The following is a 26,861-nucleotide window of genomic DNA, read 5'->3' on the forward strand; positions in this document are numbered from 1 at the left end:
TGCGTGTGTGTGAGAGAGAGAGTGTATTTGTGTCTGTGTGTGAGAGAGAGAGTGTATGTGTGTGTGTGTGTGCGTGTGTGTGAAAGAGAGAGTGTATGTGTGTGTGAGAGAGAAAGAGTATATGCGTGTGTATGTGTGAGAGAGAAAGAGTATATGTGTGTGTATGTGTGTGTGTGAGAGAGAGAGAGAGAGTGTATGAGTGTGTGTGTGTCTGTCTGTCCGTCTGCCTCTGTGAGTGTGTGTGTGCCTATCTGTTCGTCTCTCTCTCTATCTCTCTCTCTGTGTGTGTGTGTGAGAGAGAGAGAGAGAGAGTGTATGAGTGTGTGTGTGCCTGTCTGTCCGTCTGCTTCTGTGAGTGTGTGTGTGCCTATCTGTTCGTCTCTCTCTCTCTATCTCTCTCTCTCTCTTTGTGTGTGTGTGTGTGTGTGTGTATGTGTGTGTGTGTGTGTGTGCGTGCGTGCGTGCGTGTGTGTGTGCGTGCGTGCGCGTGTGTGTGTGTCGACACTTCATGGACTAGACGATTTAAATCACAGCAATAAATTTTGGTACATGCATATTCCTGAAGATAAGAATGTGCACCACAGGGCATTTTTTTTAAATTTAATTTATTAAATATTACTCCAGTTTTTGTTTTTCTCCCACTACAACTTTCGAAAATGCTATTGCGGAAAAGCAAATTTTACACCGTTTCAAAATTTAAAATGCTGCTTGGAAAAATTGCAAAATTTAAATGCTAAAATTCCATAAAAATCCTTTTAATGAAAATGCTGCTTCTAAAACAAAGCTTTCAAATGATCCTTTTTAAGAAAAGTAGAAAATCTAGTTTTCAATTTATTCTCCCGTAATTACACTATTGAAAAAATTACATGGCGATCACTGCAAAATAATTAACGCATCTGCTCAAATCATCAAGTATTGCGAAGATTTGCAGAGAAAAAGTTATCAAATGATATTGTCATAACCGAATTCAGTCTTAATTTTTTTACATTTCAATCAAGACTGTTTTAAGAAACCTGTAAACAGCAATTCAAAACCGAAACACTATCTAAGCTAATTAATTAATGTTAGGTGATCGTTTGAAACAAAAAGTATTTATAATTTAAACTTTTTATAAACTAATAAACTCTTTAAAAATGCAATTTGGAACCACATTTTAAAATGTCGTTTTTTTTATAAAAGATAACATAACACTGTCTCATACCACCGTATCCGTGACCATTCTGGTCATTGAACGGTTTGGTGAGTATCTTACGGGAATTTTATTTAAATTCCAAAATATTTGCAGTAGAAAAAAACTATGTACAGAATTTAGAAGCATATAAAAAATGATATTGAGATGAAACCGTATACAAAGATTTATTTTCAACTTCGAAAAATTATTTAGAATAATAATATGCATAAAGAGAAAATTGTGAAAATATACATGAATTCTGTGTTTATTTAAGATAAAAAGAAATTTTGAGATTCTGCATTAATTAATTTTAATTGATTAATCTGACATCTTAAATACTGCGAAATTAGGTTTTACAATATAAGTAGTCAGTCCTGCAACTTATCGAATGAGTTCAGTTTTACATTAAAAATCTACCTGATAAAATGTTCCGTTTAAAATAATAAAATTAAAGTCTACAAATTAATGATTATTTCTTAAATGCATAACTATGCCTATTTAAGATCAACATAAAGAACTCATTGCATTTATTTAAAAAATTTCATAATAAAAAATTAGCAATATCGCTGTACAAGTTTGTGTAGATTTTTCAAGATTCACGGTAAGAAAATATCGATGCTTGGTCACACTCACAAAGTAACAGGTTTCAACAGGATAAGTTTATGTGCTCACTGTTTTGGAAAGCTCAGCAATTATCTGTCATTATTCAAAGTCCAGTGTGCAAATCACTACTCTCGAAGGAAAAGCAGTTTCAATGCAACAGACGTGGTACATCCTTCCCAAGTTCCCTAAGGAATGATTTTCGCTTTCCTGGTCCATTTCACAAATTATCCGTGACATTGATTGATTTCAAACACAAAAGGACGAATAAATCAATGAGTAACTCCTGACTTAACACCATGCTTCGCAGACAGTTGAGGAATGTAGGCGAGGATAGTTCAATCTGACCTAAAACAAGACACACATTTTGTTACAAAATATTCTACTTATTCTACTTATTACTAGAAATTTCTTATTATTCTAAAGAATTCTACTTATTACTAGAATTGTATCCTATTTGGTATAATAAAGCCAAAAGTGAAATGAGAATTTCCATCAGCAAGATATGTTTTTGTGATTCATATTTTTTCATGTCTTTTCACTAAATACCTTCATTTCCAATAAATCTAACCGATTTCGAAAACTCAATGGTAGTTATTTCGTCAAAAAAAAGGGTTTTTAAATTGTTTTTAGAACAAATTATTTTGAAAATACATTCTGAGATTTTAATACCCCTCATTATTTTGTAGAGAAATAAAATGTTTAATTCAATTTTCAAAATGAATAAGGCACTATACTTCTTACAAATAGATCTTGCACAACTACTTCTCTCCTCCCACCCCACCTCCCCCAAAACAAGATTAACAAGAAAGTTACTAAAATATTTTATTAACATTATTTAGTTTAAAAATAAGAATTTTGATATTTTTTTCGTTTTCCATGATGGTTTAAATGCGAGTTTAGTTTAGTTATATTAACTTCTCATTTTCAAGCAACACAAGTGCTAGTGTGGGATGGACCTCGTAATTTGAACCATGGTCAGATGACGAGGATGCTAACTGGAGGGACACGCACCCTCTCCAAACTTCCACATCACACCAACGGAATGACGTTTTGGCTCTGATGGATTTAAAGTGCACCAAATCCTCTTACACGACGGTTCTTCGGTCCGTCCAAAGCCAGGACCTTATCGCCAGGCCTCCGCAGCCTCAGGTTTAAATGGGATTAAAATGAATTAGCTATAGTTAAATACATGAAAATTACATTCACAGATTTAATGGTTCTTAAAAAATAAAATGTTACATTCCATCTAAATATCTTTCATAATTTCTATTTTATGCTGGAAGTATCAAAAAATTGTGAAAAGTTTTAGAACAATTTTCAAAAATACTTTCCAAAATTGCTCAAAAAAAATTTCAAACTTTCAAAAAAGTTTGCTGTAACTTTTCAACCTAACACTAAGCAATTATGCTTATTACCACGACTTCCTTTTTTTTTTTTCATTAATATAGAATAATTCTTGAATCCTAAATTAATTTTATTAATTATGTAATTTTCAATTAGAAATACATTTATTTATAAACTTTCTGCATTTATGTTTCCATAAAAGAATTTCCATAACTGCATTTAAACGATAGAAAAGAAATGTGTTATGAAGCTATTTTTCTTTTTATTTCGCACAGAGAATATTATGATATTCAGGGAACTAAAATTTATATAATAAAATATTGACAAATATTATCGAATATTGCTAAAAGCTATATTTATCTTTTGTATTTTTTTTCCAAAGATCAAAAACTTATTGAAGAGTATTTTATCTAATAAAATCGTGTTTGGTGGATTTAATCTCCATTTCATCTAGTATATCTAACAAATTTCAGGGTAATGGTCTTATAATAAAACTGAAATGTGATATTTTCTATCAGCCAAAGTAATCTTGGATAAGTGGAACTATAAACTTTTCCTCCTTTTCATATTTTTTATTAATTCCACATTTTGACTCATTTAACCACTTGCGAGCTAAACTGAAATCATCCCAAATGCTTTCAAACTATCCTACTTTACAGCGCAACTGACTAATACACTTTTTCTGCTGTTGTAAAGTACAATTCAGACTTTGATGTGGTAAGAAAATTCCTAAGATTAAAAAACGATTCCGACATTTTATTATATCTATTTACAGATATTAAGCTATTTTTTAATTATTTTCCATAGAAATTGAGGTAATTTAATCTAAAATTTGATATTGAGTTTTTATGTTCCTAAACAATGGAAAGAGATTCTATTTAAGATCCTACAGGAAAATACTGGAATCCAAAATGTTCTTACAGCAGCTTTTAAAATTTGTAAGTAAGAATTATTGAAAAAGTCATTACAAAATGTTCATTTGAAAGTTATTATAACAAAAATAAATTCTTAAGTATTTATTGCTTATCAATAATTAATTATTCATTAATAATTAATCGTTTGCTTATCAATAATTAATCATTTGCTTATCAATAATTAATCATTTTGATCTTGGAAAACTGGAAAAATGTTCTCAAGCAAAAATAAAAACTCTCTGAACTGAGATCTCTGAAATTCAAACAAGAAGTAACCATTACTTATTATTTGAATCCATGTCATGCGTGCAAGCTGTGCTTAATGCATGACATGAATTGAATTAAGAACATCATGTGTTCAATTTCGTGCCATACGTTGCAACGCATGTTAGCATGAAAGGAAGAATACTACAGTGCCAACTGTTCTATTTCTTTTTTTTTCCCTTCGGCAATGAAAAGAGCGATTTTTATTTATTATTTTCAGTTAAAAGCAATAGAAAGAAAATTGCATTACAAAACGGAGGTCAGAAATTCAAAATATGATTTTAAAAAAAAAAGAGTAAGTATCGCATTGTGATAATTGAAGCAGAATCATTTTGTGCAATTTCAAGTATGAAATACAATTCGAATTATGTATCTTTATTCCGGAAATGAAAAAATTTTCTGCCAATGAATGCTTGTCATTTGAATACTGAATGTTTTCGATGCCAATTGTAAAATATTGGCAAAAAAAATTGTTCCGATGTTTTTTTAGGATAACCTGTAGCAGAAGCAAAAAATTTGTGCAATTTCTAATAATCTCTTTTCAAATTTATGGGAAGGAATTAAGATAGTTTCCAGCTTTCCGTAATTTGTCAAGGATATCACCTTTTTCAATTCTAGTTTCCTGGCCTACTTATTGAAAACTAGCATCTACATTATTTGAGAATCTACTACTGATACGTATCTATTGATCTACTGATTAAAATGTGTCTTAACTTAAATTAAAATGTATCTGAATCTTAAAATGTCTTAAAATGTGTCTGAATATGTCTGATTAACTTAAATTAGAAATGTGTCAGAATGTTGTGTTTGAATTAGAAATGTGTCTGTGTGAAAATGTGTCTGCGAAGAATATTAGAAATGTGTTATATAGAATATTAGAATATTAGTTAATTATATGTTATTAGAATATTAGAATATTAGTTAGTTATATGTTATTAGAATATTAGAAATGTGTCTGTGTATAAATCTGCCGAAATGTGAATTAGAAATTGTGCCTGAATGTTGTGTCTGAATTAGAATGTTGTGACTGAATTAGAAGGTTGTGTCTGAATTAGAATGTTGTGAATGAATTAGAAGGTTGTGTCTGAATTAGAAGGTTGTGTCTGAATTAGAAATGTGTCTGAATGTGTCTGATTAACTTAAATTAGAAATGTGTCTGAATGTGTCTGATTCACATAAATTAGAAATGTGTCTGAATATGTCTGATTAACTTAAATTAGAAATGTATCTGAATGTTGTGTTTGAATTAGAAATGTGTCTGTGTGAAAATGTGTCTGCGAAGAATATTAGAAATGTGTTATATAGAATATTAGAAATGTGCCTGTGTAGAAATCTGCCGAAATGTGAATTAGAAATTGTGCCTGAATGTTGTGTCTGAATTAGAATGTTGTGACTGAATTAGAAGATTGTGTCTGAATTAGAAATGTGTCTGAATGTGTCTGATTAACTTAAATTAGAAATGTGTCTGAATGTGTCTGATTAACTTAAATTAGAAATGTGTCTGATTCACATAAATTAGAAATGTGTCTGAATGTGTCTGATTAACTTAAATTAGAAATGTGTCTGAATGTGTCTGATTAACTTAAATTAGAAATGTGTCTGATTCACATAAATTAGAAATGTGTCTCAATGTGTCTGATTAACTTAAATTAGAAATGTGTCTGAATGTGTCTGATTAACTTAAATTAGAAATGTGTCTGAATGTGTCGGATTAACATAAATTAGAAATGTGTCTGAATGTGTCTGATTAACTTAAATTAGAAATGTTTCTGAAATCTTAAAATGTGTCTGATTAACTTAAATTAAAATGTGTCTAAATCTACTGATCTACTAATTAAAAACTATCATCTGAGATTATTTGAGAATCTACTATATTATTTGCTAAAATAAATGATTTGATCATTAAATATATAAACTGAGAAATATAATGTTAAAGGTAAATGTACCTGGTTGATAATATTTATTTACAACTTACCAGAATAATTCTTTTGTTATAAGGACTCGAATCTTGTTTCAAATTATTTCCTCTGAGTAGTTTAAATATTCGTTGCCGGGATTCATACTTGATTGGTACCACTATCTAGCTAACTACTTCTTTGCTATCTCTTAATTGTAGCAAAGAAGATAATATTTGATTAGATAGTGGTTTGATTCACAGAAGATTCACATGGTGAACAATGTGTCAAAACAAAGAGATATAAACTAAATATAAGCGTGTTCTACTGGCATTAAATTATACACTGAATGAAAATTTTTGCTGTCCCCTGAACTAGGTGATCCAACATTCAACTTATTAATCCAACAATAGAAATCTCCACTATTATGACAGGTGATATCGCAAACTAAAGAAGACCCGCTCTGCTTTCAGTATCTAGGAGTCACGTATCTTTCCTTCTCTTCCTACCCTCGGCCTTTTTCGCTGACAGCAACAATTTATAGGGCAGAAAAATATTTTTTTTCACCTTTCTCATAAACAATTTCTTACAGTAAATACGAACTGTAGCACATAATTATAATCGCACAATTGAGTATTTGATGTCTACATTTTCGTAACTCCATTTTTCATTTGTGCACCTAATTAATTATGTCGAATATAGGAAACATTTCCCTAATGAGGTATTTCTGCACTGTTCGTGCGCACATACCCCGTGCTTCCTGTTTGCAAACATTAGAAACAATAGATTCTACGCAAGAAAAATCAGGAAACAGTTTTCTTGACTTGTAATCCATTTATTCACATCGAGCCGCTCCTTATTTTCATACAATTTCAGATAAACAATTCCATGTCTCGGTTACGAATATTTCTTCAAGACAATGAAAATTATTTTCTTCATAAACTACTTGTTTCACAAGAAACACGCTCGGTTTCCGCTTGATCGTTACAATAAATTTGCTCTACTTTTCCTCGCGAGCTACTCATCGCTCACACTCCACGTGAGCGTTTACTTTTCTTGACTGCTAAGCAAAGAAGAATTTTTTTGCATAACTTTCAAGACAACGGGAATGCGCTGTCGTCTGGGATTAGGAATGGGAACTAATCCCAGCAAGTTAAAAGGTTCAACTTTATAAGTCTCATACAATAAGATTTATAGATGGTACGTTGGCTATGCATCTACTACATTTTTTCCCCACAGATTTAAGACGTTGATCAGTGATTTTTAACACTTTAATGGCTACACTTTTATGAAGCCAAACATCGCCAGAAACCAAGAATGTTTTTGAAGAATTAATTTTTAAAAAACTTGATTAAGGTCCTTTTTCCTCACATAGAGAGTGTGGTACCTGCGAATAACCTTCGACAGTAGCAGCATAAATATACTGTGTGAGCGGACACTGAGAGTTGTTCTGGATATGTGTTGTATGAAGTGTTAATGACTAATGTTTTTAATTTGAAGCACTGATGAGCATTTGATAACCAACCTAGGATATCTTATCGATTTTTATAAAGAGAAAACATATATTATTCTCTCTGAATTGTTTGTGAAAACAAGAAAGTATTTCAAATTAAATCTCTTGCAACGTTAATACCCAGCATCTGCAGTTTCTAAGGGTTAGGTAGAAAGAAATAAGATATAAACTGTTGTTGTCCAAATGACATTAAAGATAACAGTCTTCGAAACTTCTTTGTCTTCTGAGAAACACACAGTTGTAAGGCTCTGGAGATTTGCTGATCCGATATAATTTTCAACATAAACAGGAAGGAATGGAAACGGCTCGTGGCTGGAAATCTCTTTCATGAAAATGTTTTTGTTTTTTTTTTAATAAAGGAAAATAAAAGCATTTCTTCAAATAATATGTTTAAATCGATATTTATTGTCATTTCTTTATGTTCAGGGGAAAAGCAATATTTATTGGCAAGAATTTTTTTCTCATGGGGTAATGAAAATCGGGAAAGAAATTTGGGAATTATGATGGAATTTTCTATTTTCAATTTTCAAATTTTCTTTTCATGAGAAGAATCAAGAAGATACTTGATTTTCTGAAAGTGAAAGATTTAAAGAAGCTAAAACCATTAACAAATCGAACGTAATATTGCAATATTAATTTATTTGTTTAAATGATAAATTAAATCTACACATTATTTTTAAATGATGACTCAGTTATAAAGATTACGAAAACCTGATTTAATCAGACGAAACAAAGATCAGAGCACCAAACTGAAAAAAGGCATTGTTATCAATATTTTTAAATCTAAATTTTCTTTACAATCCCTTATCCAACTGTTAGAGAGTTGTCAAATTATGAAAATATTTTTTTTTTAAATATTCTATTTAAATTCATTAGTCAAATGTACACCTCCTTCAAATATGTACAAAAGCCAAAAGATGGATCTTTCAATGACAGCAATTCTTTCTCATTTGGCAACGATTTCAATCTAACAATTGTTAACAGGGGAATCCGTTAACAGAGAAAGGGGCACTATATCATAGTTCAGAGAAAGAAAACACTAAGATGTATGTTACATTTGTCATGAAGCTGCTGTACATTTTAAAACTTGATGGTACGACAAAGATGGTGTTATGAATTGAAACTAGTGCTCTGCACTTCGAAGATCGTTCTGTTTTATAAATGTTGAGTTTCAGGAGAATAGAAAAAGCAGAATTTTTCCAACTAACTTAAATTTTGTTTCGAGTAGAATTTCTAAAAGAATTAACTTTGACTATGATTGTTTAAACATAAGTATGAACTGTGATTTTGCTCCGATCAACATAAAATAATTGAAAGAAATATTGTAAAATCTGATCATTACAATTTACAGTTTTCTAATCACATAATAACTGATATTTTAAAGTAAAAAAATGACTGCCTATTTAAGTATGTTATGAAGAAATTGAAAAGTGATACCTAAAAAGAATGAATAATTTATTGGCTCAATCAAATTAAATGAATTCACAAAAAAAAATGTTCAGTTAAAAAATAACACTCAGTCATAAGCACAAACATTATTTTATTTCATTCACAAAAATACTCTGATAATGCATACGCGTCAATTCTAATGAGAGAACAAAAGATTTCTTCTCTTTGAATTCGAAGGTTTTTAAAAGCCCTTGGTTATCTACAACTGTTGTTCTTTTTTCTACAACTGTTGTTCTTTTTTCTACAACTGTTGTTTTCTTACTCTATTCATCATCTTCATTTTTTTAATCACTAGTTTATTTAGATTTAAAATCCGATCATCTAAATAAATACTCGTCAATATTTTTTGTTACATTTTAGGAAATAATCTCTCAGTTTACTTAGTATAATAATGAAATATCATAGGTTTAGATAATAAAAGAGAAAAAAAAGAAATATTTCTTATTATACATTTAGTGATCTTTTCAGGTAAATTATATTGACTTTTGATACTTCTTTTTCCAAAATATATTTCAAAAAACTGAAACGGATTATTTAAATAGCGGAAATAATAGCATTTTTAGAAAATCCGTCTTATTGCCTGTTTACAGTTTTTCAAAATAGCTTCTGACTCCAAAACATCGTGTTGATTGAGCAGAAAAATTATTAAATAATGAATAACTCAGATAACGATAAATAGTTTCTAATATGAAAGAAATAATTCTATCTCTTTGATTTAATCCTTTTATTATTCCAGATATTTTTACTACTTCTGTTGAAGAATAGATTCATCATGTGATTTTCATTGCATTTATTTCGCCATTGCTCAAAAATTGTTGTTGTTGTTATTCGTCATTGCATTGAGGTCATAGCAATTTTTTTAAAAATAAATTTTTAATTCTATGACCAACAATTCATTTTCATTTCATATTAATACAGCAACACATGCAACAAATATAAATTTATAACTCTTTGAAAATCGAAAATTTGTTGAAAGGGCATCACGATTAAAGTGATGTATTGTTTTCCAACGGATTCTAAAACCCTCTGCGCTTTTACGAATGCGTTAGAATGAGTTTAATTCGACAAAATAGGGGTGAGAGGAAAGATAAAAGAAGGGATGTTTACAATTAAACAATAAAATAAATTCCGAAATGCCCATATCCTTCGGTATCTCAACCTTTGGGGAGGCAGAATCGTCAAAATGTGGTTGGCTCAAGATACTGAAGCAAATAGTATGGATTTAGATTCTAAGTAATTAGAATATTTTTTTATTTGAAGTTTCAAATCAGTTTAAATTGACATTTATTTACAATAAAAAATAAGACTATATATATATTCTATTATATATTCAAATTTAGATTTAATGTATCATCACTGCGGCAAATATCAAAATAAGTGCAAGTTTGTTCCATCGACATGTCCAAATTATTTAAAAGTCTGAAACTTTGTTGAAAGTCAAAATGAAATTCGTTTTAGATAATCTATGGTTAAATAGTAAAATTTTCATTTTATCTTCCTGGATTTGAGACACAATTTCATTAAGAATTTCGCCGTGCGCATGAGACAACTGTCGGAGTCAAATGTCCCCCAGGAGATGCATTTTGGAAGAAATTTAAAGAGAGCGAGGCTTATTCAGATATCTCTCTTTGTAATCTCATTCAGTTTCAAAATTATGAGGTCGGTAATCAAATAATTGGCGCAATTTCGAAATGCAGCTTTAATTTAACCCATCAGTTCAGTAATTACCTTGCAGTTATAAGGTAACGAGGGCCGACAATCAGCGTGTTAAACCGGGTGTCAAACTTGGCATATAGAGACAAGAAATTCACAAAAAATTATTCAGAAGAAAAATATTGTTACAAACTTGTAATGTTGCTTCCCAGCATGGTTAGTTCAATCACTGAAAAGACAGTTTTATAATCGGCTCTGTTGGATGCTGATTGGATGTCATGCCAGGGTTTGGCGACACAATTTGCTACCATTTGGCGACTTGGCGAAGTATTTGGTGACAAAATAGATAATTCTGGAATCTTTCTGAATTTTGGTGATAGAGCCAATATTAATCGAGATATGCTTGACTATTCGAGAACCTTCTCTGCCGTGTCTCGAAAACTATTAAAGGGCGTGCGACCGAACTGGAGGTAGCGTGTTTTGAGTTCAACTCTGGTTAATACTCGAACGAGTTCTCACCCTGAGCGCTTCAAGTAACTTATAATTGTTTTGCTATTTGCGTACTACTGTTTGCGAGAAATGCTGCTGCGTATTGCTTGTGTGCCTCTCAGCTGTGAATTTGTTGTCTGCGTATCCGTGATTTCGTGTTAATAAAGTCGTCGTTTGTTTCAAAGGCCTGTTGACTGTGAGTCTCCATACACCCACTACAAGCAAACCCGTTAACTTTACCGACTTACAAGAGAACGTTCCATAACAATATAGAATGAAAAATGAAATTTTCATACATATCGTGTATCGTATATTAGTATCTCTACTACGAATAAAGGTGAGTGTATATTTTGATCCATTACAGACAGATCACTTGACTTACAGTTGTCAAATTTGGAACATATATACCTTGGAGGATGCGAATGTGTACTGCAAAAAATTTGAGGGGGGGGGGGATTTTAATTAGAATTTTAAGTAATATATAAGCAAAATTTTGAAGTTATTCTACCATAACCTCCAAAAATATTACAAACCAAAAAAAAAAAGATTTTTGCATCGTAAAAAAATTTAAAGAATGGTACTAATTTAATATTCTAACAATTTTTTTCTGATTGTTGGTGACTTGTTAAAAAATATTTTCTGCCTAATTTTGACATTATTTTCCTGTGATTCATGTCATTTTCATGTTTTGCTCAAATATCTAATCGCACAATTTTTTTCCATTGTTGAAAGTTAAGGAATGAGAATTTTGTTTCAGATCATGCAGTGCATATGAATTTTTAAAAAAAAGTTAAATGAACTGAACAATTACATAATCAATTTCGTCTTTAACCATGCTTATATTAATTATAATCTGTTCATTACTAATTAATACAGCATTAACCATGCTATCGTAGAACTGTTTTCAGTTGTAAATGCTCATATGCATAGTGAATGTATCGTAATTTATAGCACTATGCTGTCATGGGACTATTTTCAGTTTGTAAGATTCATGTATAGTGAATGAAGAGTAATTCATAGCACCATGGTGTCATAGAACTGATATCAGTTAGAAAGGTCCATATGAATAGTGAACAGAACACATATAAATGTATTAAAATAACACGACTTTGATGTCTACAATACAGTAATACTTAAAAACAGTCATTGGACTGTTTTCAGTTAGAATGATCCCTGTGTAATGAATGCATAGTAATTAAGAGCATCATGCTGTCATAGGACTGGCTTCAGTTAGAAAAGTTCATATGCATACTGAACAGAGCATATATAAGTGTATTAAATTAACACAACTTTGATGTCTACGATAATCTAATACTTAAAAAGAATTTGTTGATAGAATCATGTCTTTTGAAGTTAATTGAAGAAGAGCTAAACCCTTTATTAACTGAATTATTTTACCATCAATTTTTCATATTTATTTTTAAACCATTAGTTAAGTTTAGGTTCAGAATATATCCAGGAAGAAGAAACAAAACTTTTTTAATTAATTAAATTAATAATAAAAAAAATTTATTGTTATTTTTATTTGGTATCTACTGCCTTCTAATGGAAATACGTTCTTCGTTTCTTTCAAATACTGTTAAAAAAAATAGTCATATTGTGAAGATATCAGCAGGATTTAAAAGATACTTTTAAGTACCGTCGGTAAACAAAGGGTTAAACTGATAATAAATGCAACCTCGGTGATACAAAAGCAGTTTATACCAGGTCAAGAGGTCTTTTAGAAATTAATAAATTCATAAAATCTGAAAATTTGTCTGAAAAATAGAACGATTTTTTTTTTTCGCTTATATAATTTGTTCATTGCAAGTTTAAAAAAATTTATGTAATGCGTAGAATATACATAGAGTACTAGTAGAAAATGTTGAATATTCTACTGTCTATCCTAGGGTTTTTTTTAATCTAAGATCTGTTATTTCGACTTCTATTGTCTTCCATATTTGCTATTTTGATAGAAACGAAACAGTCTGACAAATTTGTAACTGTCATTCGCTTTTTCTGGTGGATATGTGACTGCCGTGCCAGTATTTTTACGAGCAGTGTTGTTTCTTAACTTATTATCTAGGCCTTCGGTGGCTTAGTTGGTAAGGTCTCGGCTTCGGAAGCGAATTGGGTTCGAGACCCAATTCCACAGAAGAACCGTTGTGAAAGCGGGTCTGATGCACGCCAAATCCACCGGGGCCAGACGTCCTCCCACGTTGTGTGGAAGCTTAGTGAGGGTTGCTAACTCAGGTGTCGTTCTCGTCATCTGACAGTGATTCAAAACTATGAGGTCGGTTCCGAAAAAACCCTAATGTTGCTTTAAAACGGGACTTTAATATAAATAATCGCCATAGCCAACCAAATTCAACAGTACGATGATGTCAGTTTTCGTTTCCAGCTGCCTTTCAGTTTGATAATTCCTTCTTCAGTTGGGTGACTAGAGTGCATACATTTGAAAAATCGATTTTATTTCTGAATTTCCTTTTTGTGTCACATTTTAAAACGAGTAATATTCGGAGAAAGATGGAAAAAATGAAAAAAAATACGTTGAACTGTCACAAAATACGTACAAAAAATACATCACCAAAAAACTTAATGGAAATATTTAATAAAAAAAACAAAATTAATGCCTTTTTATTAAAACCTTTTGACTTCTATATCAACTGAATAAGCTTCCAAAAGAAGATTATTAGTAAATGCTAAAATTACTTTTTGTCATTTTCTCAAAGAAAATATAAACAAATAACATGCCTGATTATTGGTAATTTGACCTCGTTCAAAATCGGCCATTCGATCTATTCCAAAATGGGTTTCCCCCCCCCCCTTCAAACTCTTTTTTTTTTCTTAAAGTTAAACCGGATAAAACTGTTTCATCTTCCATTTTCACAAATAGTTCCCCAATGACCTGTGCTTTAGAAACATGAGCTTTATCCCTAGACTAAAGGGAATTACTGAAATAATGTCATTTGTATCCATGTTAAATGCCAAGCATCGTTGGAAACCATTCTAGGGCAGAGAGCCAAATCGGAAAAAATCTGGAAATCTACTTTGATCCGCTGTATAGGGGAAAATCGACTTTAAATTTGCAGTGAAGCCATCGCATCCAGAAAAATGATAGATTGAACATTGGGAAAGGTTAAGGAGGTTCATACAAGATAACATCATACATATCCAATGTAGCGAAATTTTAAATCCACTGCACATCTGCTATTTGTTGATGGCGATATTACGACACGGCCCAGTACAATACATAAGCGAGTGAATTTATCATATGCGTCACGTGACTCACGAGTAATTGTTTTTATTTTATTGCTCTATTAGCTAAGAGGAGGAATGCTAACCAAGCAATGCTAAATGTAGATAATATTTTATTGATAAATTTATTTAGCATCAGTTTTTATTTATTCATTCATTAGCCAAAATATGTAAGCCTACAGATAAATCTATGAACAGTGAAAAATCAGATTTTTTTTAACCAATAATTGCTAATTCATACAAAATAAATAATAATTAAAACAAAATCTTAATGAAATATATGACGATCACACATTGACTAAATCCGACCAGCTCTCAGGCACACGGATAGAATCTAAAGGACCAGGCATCTGTGACAGCATTGGCGGGAATTAAGGGTGAGTCCTAAGAGCCATCACCGACCACGGTACAATCTTTCCCTGGAGAATCACGTCCCGTCATCGGTAGGGGGGGGGGGGTAGTCCAACCCATACCTAAGCACATACCTGAGTCCTAAGAGCCATTACCGACCAAGGTACAATCTTTCCCTGGAGAATAACGTCCCGTCATCGGTAGGGGGTAGTCCAACCCATACCTAAGCACATATCTGAGTCCTAAGAGCCATTACCGACCACGGTACAATCTTTCCCTGGAGAATAACGTCCCGTCATCGGTAGGGGGTAGTCCAACCCATACCACTGCTGTACCCACGGGGGTGGCTATATCTAACCACCATGCCGGAAGCTTCTCATCCGCGGATCTGAGGTATCCTCTCTCAGTAGAATGAAATTAAAAGAATTCGTGATTATTACAATTCAGAAAAAAAAACAGTTTTATATTCAATTTTATATTCAAAAGACAAATCAGAATAAATCTAATTAAAACAATTAGAGATTAAAAAAACTTTTTAAAGTCCTGTACAAAAAGTACAGAGGATGAATAGGGATTAGTGAAGTATTAAACCTTGTATTTATAACATTAACGAAAAAAAAAATAAAAACAACTAATAAAAAAGTTATAACAACAATTATAACTGTACACTACAGAATGCTATAAAATTAACATCAAACTTATTTAACTAAAACCAACTTTCTAGTAACAAATGTACTATTTATAAATGGTTTACAGTAATAAAATGCAAATTAATTATGAAAACAGATACGTAGTATATTTAGAGTCATTATTATGTTTACACATTACTCATGAAATATCAAAAGCTACAATTTATAACTTTCCAAAAAAAAACATTTACAAATCATTTTTAGCTGTATTAGAATTCAATCAAACAGTTATTTTTCTATTTTTCTCAATCTTAAGTCTGAGCAAGAAATATAAAAATACCAAAAAATAACAATCATTTTTGTCCCTTCATTTCTTTAATAATATTAGAATCGCTGATCTTCCCAGTGATCTGGGCTCCCGGGTTTGAGTCCCGGTTTGGACATGTTTGCTCTTCCGTTGTTCTATATGTGATATGTGTGAACTTGCCCTCCTGTAAAAAGGGGTTTTGCAAGCGAATGAGCAAAGTCGTCCTCTTGGCCCTAGTTGGCGCTACTATAAAAACAAGAGACACTCCCCCTCCGGCTTAAATCGCTGTCTTCGTAACAGCGGGCTTGTCCATGGCAAGTGCCATAAGAAACAACAACAGAATTGCTGAAAATTATCTTGTAAAATTACAGAATGCTTCAATTTACAATATACATATTCTATTTACTTATTCTATATGTTATAAAGCATCCACCAATTATGCAGATCTGTAAAAAAATTTGTTTCCTTATAACTGTTTTAATTGCGATAGCTTATATGTATTTTTCAAGGCAAATTGCAAGTGTAAAATCCACTTTTTTATGTCACATAAAGATTTTTCAGGAAACAATTACATGGTTTTAAAAAAATAAATCGTTCTTTTTAATACTTTTTTTTACTTTATCACTACATAAATGCATAATTAGCATTTATGTTTCTGCTATTTGATGATTTCAAGGCTAAATTAATTTACGGACACAGCTTTTCTTAGAAGATAGTTTCTTGTCAATATCCAGCATTAGATAGCAAAAAAAAAATCTCCAAAATAAAATTACGCACTGTATGATTTATTCTTCAATTTCCTTCATGTTTTGGTAAAGTCTTTCACCTTGTTCTTTTCTGATTGTACCAAAGTTTTTTTTTTTTAATATGGCTGAAAGGGTAAAGGGCATTTTTATCTTGAAATTTGCAAGTATATCATTTGATTCTTGATTCGGATTTTGAAATATTGATGAGAAAATGCAAAAATTTGCAAAAAACAATGCACGTAACAGAAGGAAAATGAAATCATTTTCGGTTTTAGCACTTCAACAAACCTGATGATCGTCCAAATTCTCCCAAGCAGATAGAAAAAAACAATTGAAAACCTAATTGAAGATGAAAGTTATTTCAACTAACTCGTTTAATGGGGATTTTTTCAGAAGATGGAAGCATTATTCGTTTACTGATATAACTTTTTAAATTCCTCATCATTTCATTTCCATTATTTTTTCGAAAACATCAAATTAAGTGATCTCATCTTTCATTTTCCCTGGAGAATGAAATCCATCATTCGGTCATCGGTCACGTTAATTGTGCATCGCTTTTTATTTCTTTCCCGAAATTTGTGTAAAATTTTATTTTAACGTTTTTCCAATACCTAAAAGAGTTTATACTGTCAGGATGCCCTATAAAATAATGTAATTCCCTTTATTTTTATTTATTATACATAAGAAGAGAATTTGTTTCCGGCGTCCTGGCATAAGGGTAGCGCATCCTCCCCGTGATCTAGGCGTCCCGGGTTCGAATCCCGGTTCGGGCATGGTTGTTCTTCATCTGTGTTCTATCTGTGAGGTGTGTGAATGTTCCCCCCTGTAAAAAGGGGTTGTGCAAGCGAATGTGTATGTGTCATCTTCATATGAGCTAAAAGTCAGACTTCTGCCCTCGGGTGCTCAAGGGTCTTTACCCTCAGAAGCTACTGCACCCCCTTTCCTTGAAAGCGGACACGACATCATTATCATCAAGAGATTTTGTTTCTTAAATTTATACTTAAAAAGAATTGCTTTTGAATATTTATGATGCAATGATTTAACAATTAATTTTGCATCTTATATATTCGCATATTTGTATTGTATTTTATATCATAGCTTGTAATATTTCCTTTTATGAATGCAACATTTTATTGAAGTTGAACAGTTATGGGTTCAGCAGTGTGTTTCCTCAAAGCTCTATTATCAAAAAATGTACACATCTTATCTTATCTATACATTTTCAGTACCTTTTTTTCTTTGACAATCATTTGATACTATTCTTTACGAACGCATTTCATTGGATTTTCAGAGACGAATCAACAAATAGCCAGTTGTATTTCCTCTATTCAGTTTCTTTACAGGATTCTGGGGTCTTAGCGCAAGTGCTTAGTCATGTCACTAAATTCCATTTTCGCTATAATCTTTCCTCGGCTAGAAAATATTTATCTAAATGCCGATTGATTTTTGTGATATTTCTCTTGAAAAGCAGTTTCCTAAAAATTCTTTGTCAGTAAAGACAGCAAATAAATATTGTCAAATGACTTTTAAGGCCTCTTAAAAAAGGCTGTTTGCTAAAATAACATTCGTTTAATTTTCTAACAAATAGAAACATACACTTCTTTTGAAAAGAAGGACTGATAAAAGAAAGTTTGAGTTTGTGATAAAATTGTTTGAAGCTCTACATGGTTGACTTTAGAAATTGTATTCAAACTCTGACTTTTATGTATTTGATATTCAAACGTTATGCTACTTAAAAATACTAAGCATTTATATCCATAATTTTTTTAAAAAAAAAAACATAATTCATTTGAATTTATCGAGATTAGTTCCACTTCCTAACTCCAGGTGGCAGTGCATTCCCGTTGTCTTGAAAGTTATGCTGAAAAAAATTTCTTGTTTGCTTGGCAGTCAAAAAAAAGTAGACGTTCTCTCGGAGTGTGAGCGATCAGTAGCTCGCGAGGAAAAGCAGAGCAAATTTATTTTAACGATCACGCGGAAACACAATGAGTTTGTTGTGAAATTAGTAGTTTCTGAAGAAAATAATGTTTATTGTCTTTTTAAAAAAATCGTATCCGTAGTATAGAATTTCTTATGAAAATTGTATAAAAATAAAGAATGGATCGATGAAAATAAAGGGATGACTAGTCAAGATAACTGTTTCCTGGTTTTTTTTTTTTTTGCGTAGAATCTTCTATTTTTTGCAACAAGAACACAGGGTATGTACTCACGAACAGTGCAGAAATACTTCGTTGGGGAAAAGTTCCCTATATTCGACAGAATTCAAAACATAATATATTAGATTTTTTCATCCATCCCTCTTAAACTGAAGTCAATATCAGTCACCTTATTCCGTTGAAAATAACGGAAACGAATGATTATCGATAGAAGCCACTATATATAATCGATAAATAATAGATTTAGATAGAAGATATCGATTATCTCCAGATTATCAATGAACTCCACTATTAGATTAACTCTATCCAATAGTGGATATTATATATAATCTCTACTACTAGATTACCGATAAACTTCACTGTCTTCCAAAATTTAATGGAAATTCAGAAAAATCCTGATTGAAATATTGGGTGTCTTTGGAGTTGAATAAAATTTTAAAATGGATGAAAATTAAACATTACTTACTAAATTAGGCAAAACTGAGAAAAAAATTTATTTCTTGTGTTAAAAATACACAAAACGAATCACAATGAAAAAATAAAGTATATCAGTTTAGCTTCAAAGCAGCGCATTAGTCCTAGCAGCTACTGAATCAAAACAGTGATGACTTTATCTATTAACTGAAATAGTTGCAAAAAAACATTATAATGTCAAAGTGCTTCGACCTCGAAATGTTACACATATAGTCTCCCTATAAAATCTCAAATATGCTTAATAGGACTCGCGTCTAGAAAATGAGCTGACCAACCCAAATTCACAATAATCTTCTTGAAACTTTCCTCATAACCGAGGCTGGTGTATAGTATCATGGATTTTTAGGTATGGATTTTTAGGTTTAAAGTCAACCTAAAACCAACCAGTGATAAAATCACTCATTGTCTACGGTTACACGAAATCCTCATTTAGGAAGCCCTTTGTACCCTAGATCTCCAAGGTCTGCTACAAGAGAAGATCAGAAGTGAATGAATGCTCATTTCTGTATTTCTTTTCGATTATCTAGCACTAAAATTCATCTCCCTAATTTACATCTTTTATTCTTCTTATAATAATTCTTTTGATTTTGAAGAACCATACTATCAGTCTTCCGGGTCACTTTCATCTTCAACACTTCATCATGTTCATCAGTAAAAAGTAAAGGATGGAAGAAACAAATCCTTACGAAGTATACCTCTGCATTCAATCAATTAGGGCATTGCATTCATTCAATCAATCAATTTACTTATACTTATTACTTTTACTTATACTTATTACTCGAAAAAGTAAAGGATGGAAGAAACCAATCCTTACGAAGTATACCTCTACATTCAATCAGTTAGGGAATTGCATTCATTCAATCAATCAATTTACTTATACTTATTACTTTTACTTATATTTATTACTTTTTATTGAAACTAAATGAAAAGCTATATTCATCTATACTGTGAGGCTTAAAGCTCAGTTTTTGCTTCTACCATTTACAGTCCTCTACCCCTAATTGATTGAATGAAGAGGAACTTGGTAAAGATTGATTTCTTCCATCAATTGTAAAATTCTAGAATCTGCTTTTCCAGAGAATCTAAGAAATCTTTCATGAAAAGCATCAAGAGGCATTCCCCGGTTTTAGAGAGTAAGAACTTGTTTGGAGATCTCATCTTCTTTTTTACTCTTCACTAAAGATTGATGTTTTGTATTCTCCGGATAGAGACAAATGATTTTTATTCTCAATGATTATTCGAAGGATATTTTAGGTAATAGGATCCTTAGAAGTGGAGAATTAAAGTAGTCAGATTTTATTGAGCAGTAATTCTTTTTCATTCATGATTACCTTATTAATTGCTATAGAGACGGTAAAGTGAAACGCTGCATCATTGTAATTTTGATATATTGCGGTATTGTACAATTTTTTTATACTTTCCTACCTATTCTTAATATGTCTATGCGTCTGAAATACGCATGAAACAAACACCCAAATTACGTAATTTGAAAACCAATATACAGAAATTTGAACAACCAAATACACACTAGGAAGGGTGTATTTTCTGCACATCAAAGCTGTTTATTTGGCAAAAGTTAGACTTATCAGTGTGGCACAGAAGAAGGCTCTATAAATCACCTGATAAAAATCTGTGCACTATTTCGAGAACTTAGACTCAGATGGCCAAAAAATTGGATGTCTTTTGACGACTAACAACTCTTAAAAATGTCAGTCATTAAATCTTCTACTAAGAACACTTTGTCTAAGCTCTTGTCTTTAGTTCCAATGTAAAAAAGTTAACTTATGAATAATATATTTAATGCATTTTAAATGTTTCACAATTTAATATATATTGTAAAATGTTATGTTTGTTTTCTGTTCTTTTTTTTCTGGATCAATATGTGTTTTCTCTAGAGGGTCATTTGTTGTTTCCAAGTGTCCAATATCATAAAGTGTCGTTGGTGGGATTTGCTGTTCGGCGGTCCCCTCAAGTTTCCCGCATGGACATTGGCTAGGTCGGGGAATTTCTTGCATGTAAGAATTTGAAGGGAGGGGGGAGACAGAATTCTAAGTTGGCAAAGTTTTCTCATTTTTGCAATTTTGCCCTTATTATTAAACCAAAGAACATAAAATTTAAAGATTTAATTTTTTTAATGGAATTATATGCTTATTCTAACAAAACAAATAGTTTTTACCTCTCTTTGATTGAAAAGGGGGCTCTAATCATTTTATATGACTATGAAAAATTCTGTTGAAGAAGTTGAAAACAAAAGCGCTAATTAAAATTTTTAAACTACTTATAAGGGTTAAAACATGCTAAAAGGCAATCATTAAAAGCTTGCTCTGTTCACTAAAATCATTATTATTTGATTCAGGATCATAATAGGGAATCCAGCATCATTTTTTCCAAAAAACTGAAGAAGTTTACGGTGCACAATACTATAAAATTATTAAAACATTTTTTCTAACCCGATTCTATCTCTCAAATTACTATCTTATTTATTTTTTCAAAAGGCTGAGAAAATATATGCCAAATGAAAAGTATGGAAATCATTTCTATTATATTTTTAAGTATATAAAAAAGTTATATTCAAAAGATTTTTCGAGTAAAGAACAAACCACACACACAAAAAAAAAGAAACTTTATTAGTTCTGAGATTTGAAATTCGATAAGGCTCTTTCAGAAACTGAAAAATAAAACAAAAGGATAACAATATGTATTTCATACCAGATCAAAAACTTCTGCTCAGAAAACCTAAAAACAGATGTTACGGATAATTCTTTTAAAGTTCTTTTAAATGGAACTTTCTGTTGTTAAAAATCTTTCACCCTCTTTCCCATTAAGAAATCTGCTTCTTTAAAAGAAACAGAAATCATAAAATATGGATCATCCTGGAATCATCACCTGTGTTCTCTAGAATAAATTTAATAGAAGACATACATCCATTACTCAAAAATAAACGTTCATGTTAAATGATTTACATATTAAACTTCAGAAAATGTAAGCATCAAAGAAAAAGCATTAAAAAAATTATTTCTGAAGTAATGTTTCAGCTCACGCACATATTGTGGCTGAATTGTATCAACAATGTTTTGGAACTAAGAAGAAAAAAAAGACGTATAAGGAACTATTCTATTCTTGGGTATTTTCAAGCAACAAGATGAAGCGGAGATAGCGCCATCTATCTTCTATTGTAGAAATGAAAAATAACATTTTATTTTTCATGAATGGACAAATTCAAGATTTCCGTTTTTAATTTTATTCTTTGCGATATCATAGAATATTATATTTTTCACATATTTTCATGAAATTTTAAAGCGTTAATAAACTTATTAACTCGTTTTTTGAAATATATAATTTCATCTAAAAGAAAATAGAATTTAGCTTTGAAAATAAAAATTTAGGTTGAAATGTATACATTTAAGGAAAAAAAATCGATAGATAAATTGATTAATTAATTAGTAGTCTTTTTCATTAAAAGCATTTATATTTTCAATATTTTTGATAGAAAATGTATTGCCGGATACTTTTTCAAATTAAACGAGGCAAATTTAAAATATAAAATGATTAATAGTGAAAGTAATGTTTAGTAAAAAAAATTCACATATTTAACGAAAAAAATACTACGTATCCCAAAATGAGACTAATAACAATAATACCTTCTATGGTTATTATTAAATCCTGCACACTGTTCAAAGAGATATCATGCTTTTTAGATTAAATCTACAAGATAAGGAGAAATTATTTACTGATATGCGCTTCATGAGTGGTGAAACCATTATAAAAGAAATTTAAGCTAGAGGGGGAAAATAATTAAATTTATTTCTTATTTTTATATATAAAAAAAAGGCTAAACACTATTAATACATAAAAATGAATTTAAGAAATGTTATTTTCTAATATAAAAAAATATCAGAAAAAATATTTTCTACTATGCAAAATTGTGCAACGACAAATGTATGAAACATATTAAGAATAGGATTATTGAAATTATATCAACGCAAAAACAAAGGTTTTATCCCACTGCTATAGAGCAGAGGTATCTGAACTATGTCTCAAGTTGATAAATGATAAGCAATCCTTCTTTTGGAAAGAAATGAAACATTTTCTACTGGACTTAAGTCTGTAAAATACAGTGGCAAATAAATTAGAAAAAGTTGCACATCAAATAGAAAATCACTATTCAGCCGAGCACGATGTGATTATTTTTTCAAAATGTGTAGAATGAAATCATCAACGATCATAACAACAATATAAAGAGCCATAGAAGAATCCACTAATGACAGATCTGATGATTTCTTTTATATAATACTGAGCAGTATGCACCCTTGATCCCTTAGCACAGACCCATAATATGTATACATAGATATACACATAGTTATAGACACAGATATAAACACTGATATAGATATAGACATAGACATAAATATAGCATAGACATAAAATATAGATATAGATATAGACATAGACATAAATATAGCATAGACATAAAATACACACATAGATATAGATATAGATATAGACATAGACATAAATATAGCAGACATAAAATACAGACATAGATATAGATATATCTATACATTTTTCTTCTATATCTATTCATTTTTTCTATTTTTTTTTCTATATCTATATATTATTTCATTCCGTAATCTATTCGTGTATCTATGTCTATATTCGTACTTATATTCGTAATTCGCATATCTATGTCTCTAGACATAGACATAGATACAGATACAAATACAGATAAATATATAGATACAGTTATATATACACATACAAATACAAATACAAATACATATATATATATACAAACAAAAATACAGATATAGACAAAGATATGACATAGGTATATACATAGACAAAGATATAGACATATATATAGATATAAATATAGATATAGATATAGACATTTTTTTTATCTATAGCTATTTATTTTTTTCTATATTTGTAAATTACTTCATTCCATAATCCATTACCCTGAAATTACAAAATTTCTTAAAACCTCAATTTTGGAACTGTGCAAATATTCTTTCCATTTCCGCTATATAATCTGCAACAATCTGAAAGGATGTACGAGCCTTTGATGTTATAGAGTTTTACTGAGAATTCGTGAGAATTGCTTGATCATTTTGGGTATAGAGCTCTAACAACAAATTGATATTCTCACTATGGGAACGCAGGCGGAATTATAATGAGATTCTCTTCATCATGGCCTCAAAAACAATGCTTTACTGATACCGTGACTGTTTATTAAAAAATGTTTCATGAATCTCGAATCCAATTTAACAGTTTTCACTTTCATTAGTTGACTACTTAGAAATATTCACCTGCAAGCACGTCTCAATAACATTATAATTTTTAATTTAAGATATAAATTACAACTCTACTGTGATCTTATTGAAACTAAAATAACATATTTCACAAATTCATTTTTGAATGATTATTTACTTTATTTTAACAAAATTATGAATTCTCTTCAAAAATTCACTTTTTTTTTCCCTGTGGGAAAAATTTTTCATTGGCTCTTCAAATTCAATTTTCTGCAAAAGATTTCGTTCATTTGACATGATTGATAAGTCAACCAGTCGCTTCTGAGAAATGGTGGTGGATTGCAAATATGTAAATATCAAAATATTTATAAACATTAAATATAGGATAAATACCCTCTCCAATATCCCCCGCGGGGCACCTCATAATTGAGGATGAGTAGCTTCCGGCATGGTGGTTGGTTCTCACGACCCCTGTGGATACCCGAAAAGGTGGGAATATGGCTCCTCTCAATAATGAAGGGACATACTTCCTTAGGGAAGGGTTGTACCGTGGCCGGTGATGGCCCTTAGTACTCAACCACAGTTCCCGCAAGTGTTGCTGTAGTGTCGGTCCGGTCATTCAGGTTTTTTCTGCGTGCCTTCGGACGGGTCGAAGTGTCAGTCTATGACATACCCTCTCCAGTAGCAGCAGTTTGGCGTTTGGAAAGTACTCGGTAAAAGAATACGGGATGATATAAACTGTTTTACCGGAGTTTTATTGTTTCTAAAAAAACTTCCGTCCTCTGATTCCGTTTTGCAGCAACTGAAATTCGGTATTACAGGCACTTAAATTGTTGTCGAATTTCGTTATGATTCAACCAAAATTTTGTGTTGTGGTCGTTGTGTCATCTGTATACAGTTTTAATTTCTCATTTTTAACATTTCGATGTATTTGTAAGACATACAATATTCGTAAAATAATTCAGTAATCGCCAGATTCGTTACACCAGGATTGTTAATCGATTAGAGAGCTGTAATATAGAGCTTATAAAATTTTACTTATGGAAATTAAACTTATAAAAGAGTCTTTAATAATCTTCTTCCACACATTGCGTTTTCATATACCCGATAAATTCTCTGTGAATATCCAAGAGATAAATCATGCTAAACAACATAGTAGTTGTTCATATACTTTCGCATTCCCTATGAAAATTCCCATTTGCCCTAGAAGTGAGGCTATACTATTAGCATAAATTTTGCCCATTACCCATTAGCCCATTGCCTTCAGACTTCAAGATAACACAGCGGAAATAATTGTTCACGAATGAATACTGTTTAAAGCAAGTGGAGTTTAAATTCTCTGATGTCAGAAACTGCAATTTTTTAATCAAAATAGGAAGAGCCATTTCTTGCTGATTAAAATATTTTAAAATTAAATGTCAGAATTTTAATGAGAAATATTAATGACAGAAAGATTTAAAATTTTAACCCGATTTAATATCTCTTCATAAATTTAATTTCTGTCATTAAAATTTTCGTTGTGTGTGTGTGTGTGTGTGTGTGTGTGTGTGTGTGTGTGTGTGTGTGTGTGTGTGTGTGTGTGTGTGTGTGTGTGTGTGTGTGTGTGTGTGTGTGTGTTCAAATTAAGTATAAATTTGATGTTTTCAATGATAACTGCTAAAGACATTATTGAAAAAAAAATTATTTTTATATTGTTATAAAATAATTTTTCTGTAATACTTATTTATTCCTTTGTGTTTTTCCTCTAATTTCAATGAATCTTTAATATCTTCTGATGCGTGTGCAATAAATAAAGTTCAAATATCTGGATAATGGAAAACGACTTTTTATTCAATGAAGATTCTAGTAAACATTCCAGAAACAAAAATGCAACAAATACAAACAAAACAAAAAACACAGCGTAAATGTTTAATACTAATTTTCAATTTCTCAGATAGAAACAAAGCATATTCTAAAACATGTGTGTGATAACTGTTCCAAAAAAATCTCTTTGTGTTTTTATCAGATATTTGTTTATAATCAACTTTCTAAAACATTACACACTGTATAAACATCATCCTTTAGCGATTTGCCTTCATCTATATCTAAAACAAAAGGTAAAAAAACTTAAAAAACTACCCCAACCCAAAGCTCTACAGATTTCCCCAATTTTTATTTCAAATGAAATTAAAGACATTAATTGTCATTTGGATATCAAATCAAATCAAGCTTAGTTTAGTTCAGTTATATTAGCGTCTCATTTTTGAAGCAACACTTGGGCTATTTTAAGATGGACCTCGTAATTTTGAACCGCAGTCAGATGACAAGGATGGCACCTGCGCTGATACCCTCCTCTCCAGGCTTCCACACAGGCAGGAGGGCGTTTGGCCCGACGGATTTAGCGTGTGCCAGGCCTGCGTACAGGGCGGTTCTAC

The sequence above is a fragment of the Argiope bruennichi genome, chromosome 2 (genome assembly GCF_947563725.1).
Source record: "Argiope bruennichi chromosome 2, qqArgBrue1.1, whole genome shotgun sequence".
NCBI classification, from domain to species: domain Eukaryota; kingdom Metazoa; phylum Arthropoda; class Arachnida; order Araneae; family Araneidae; genus Argiope; species Argiope bruennichi.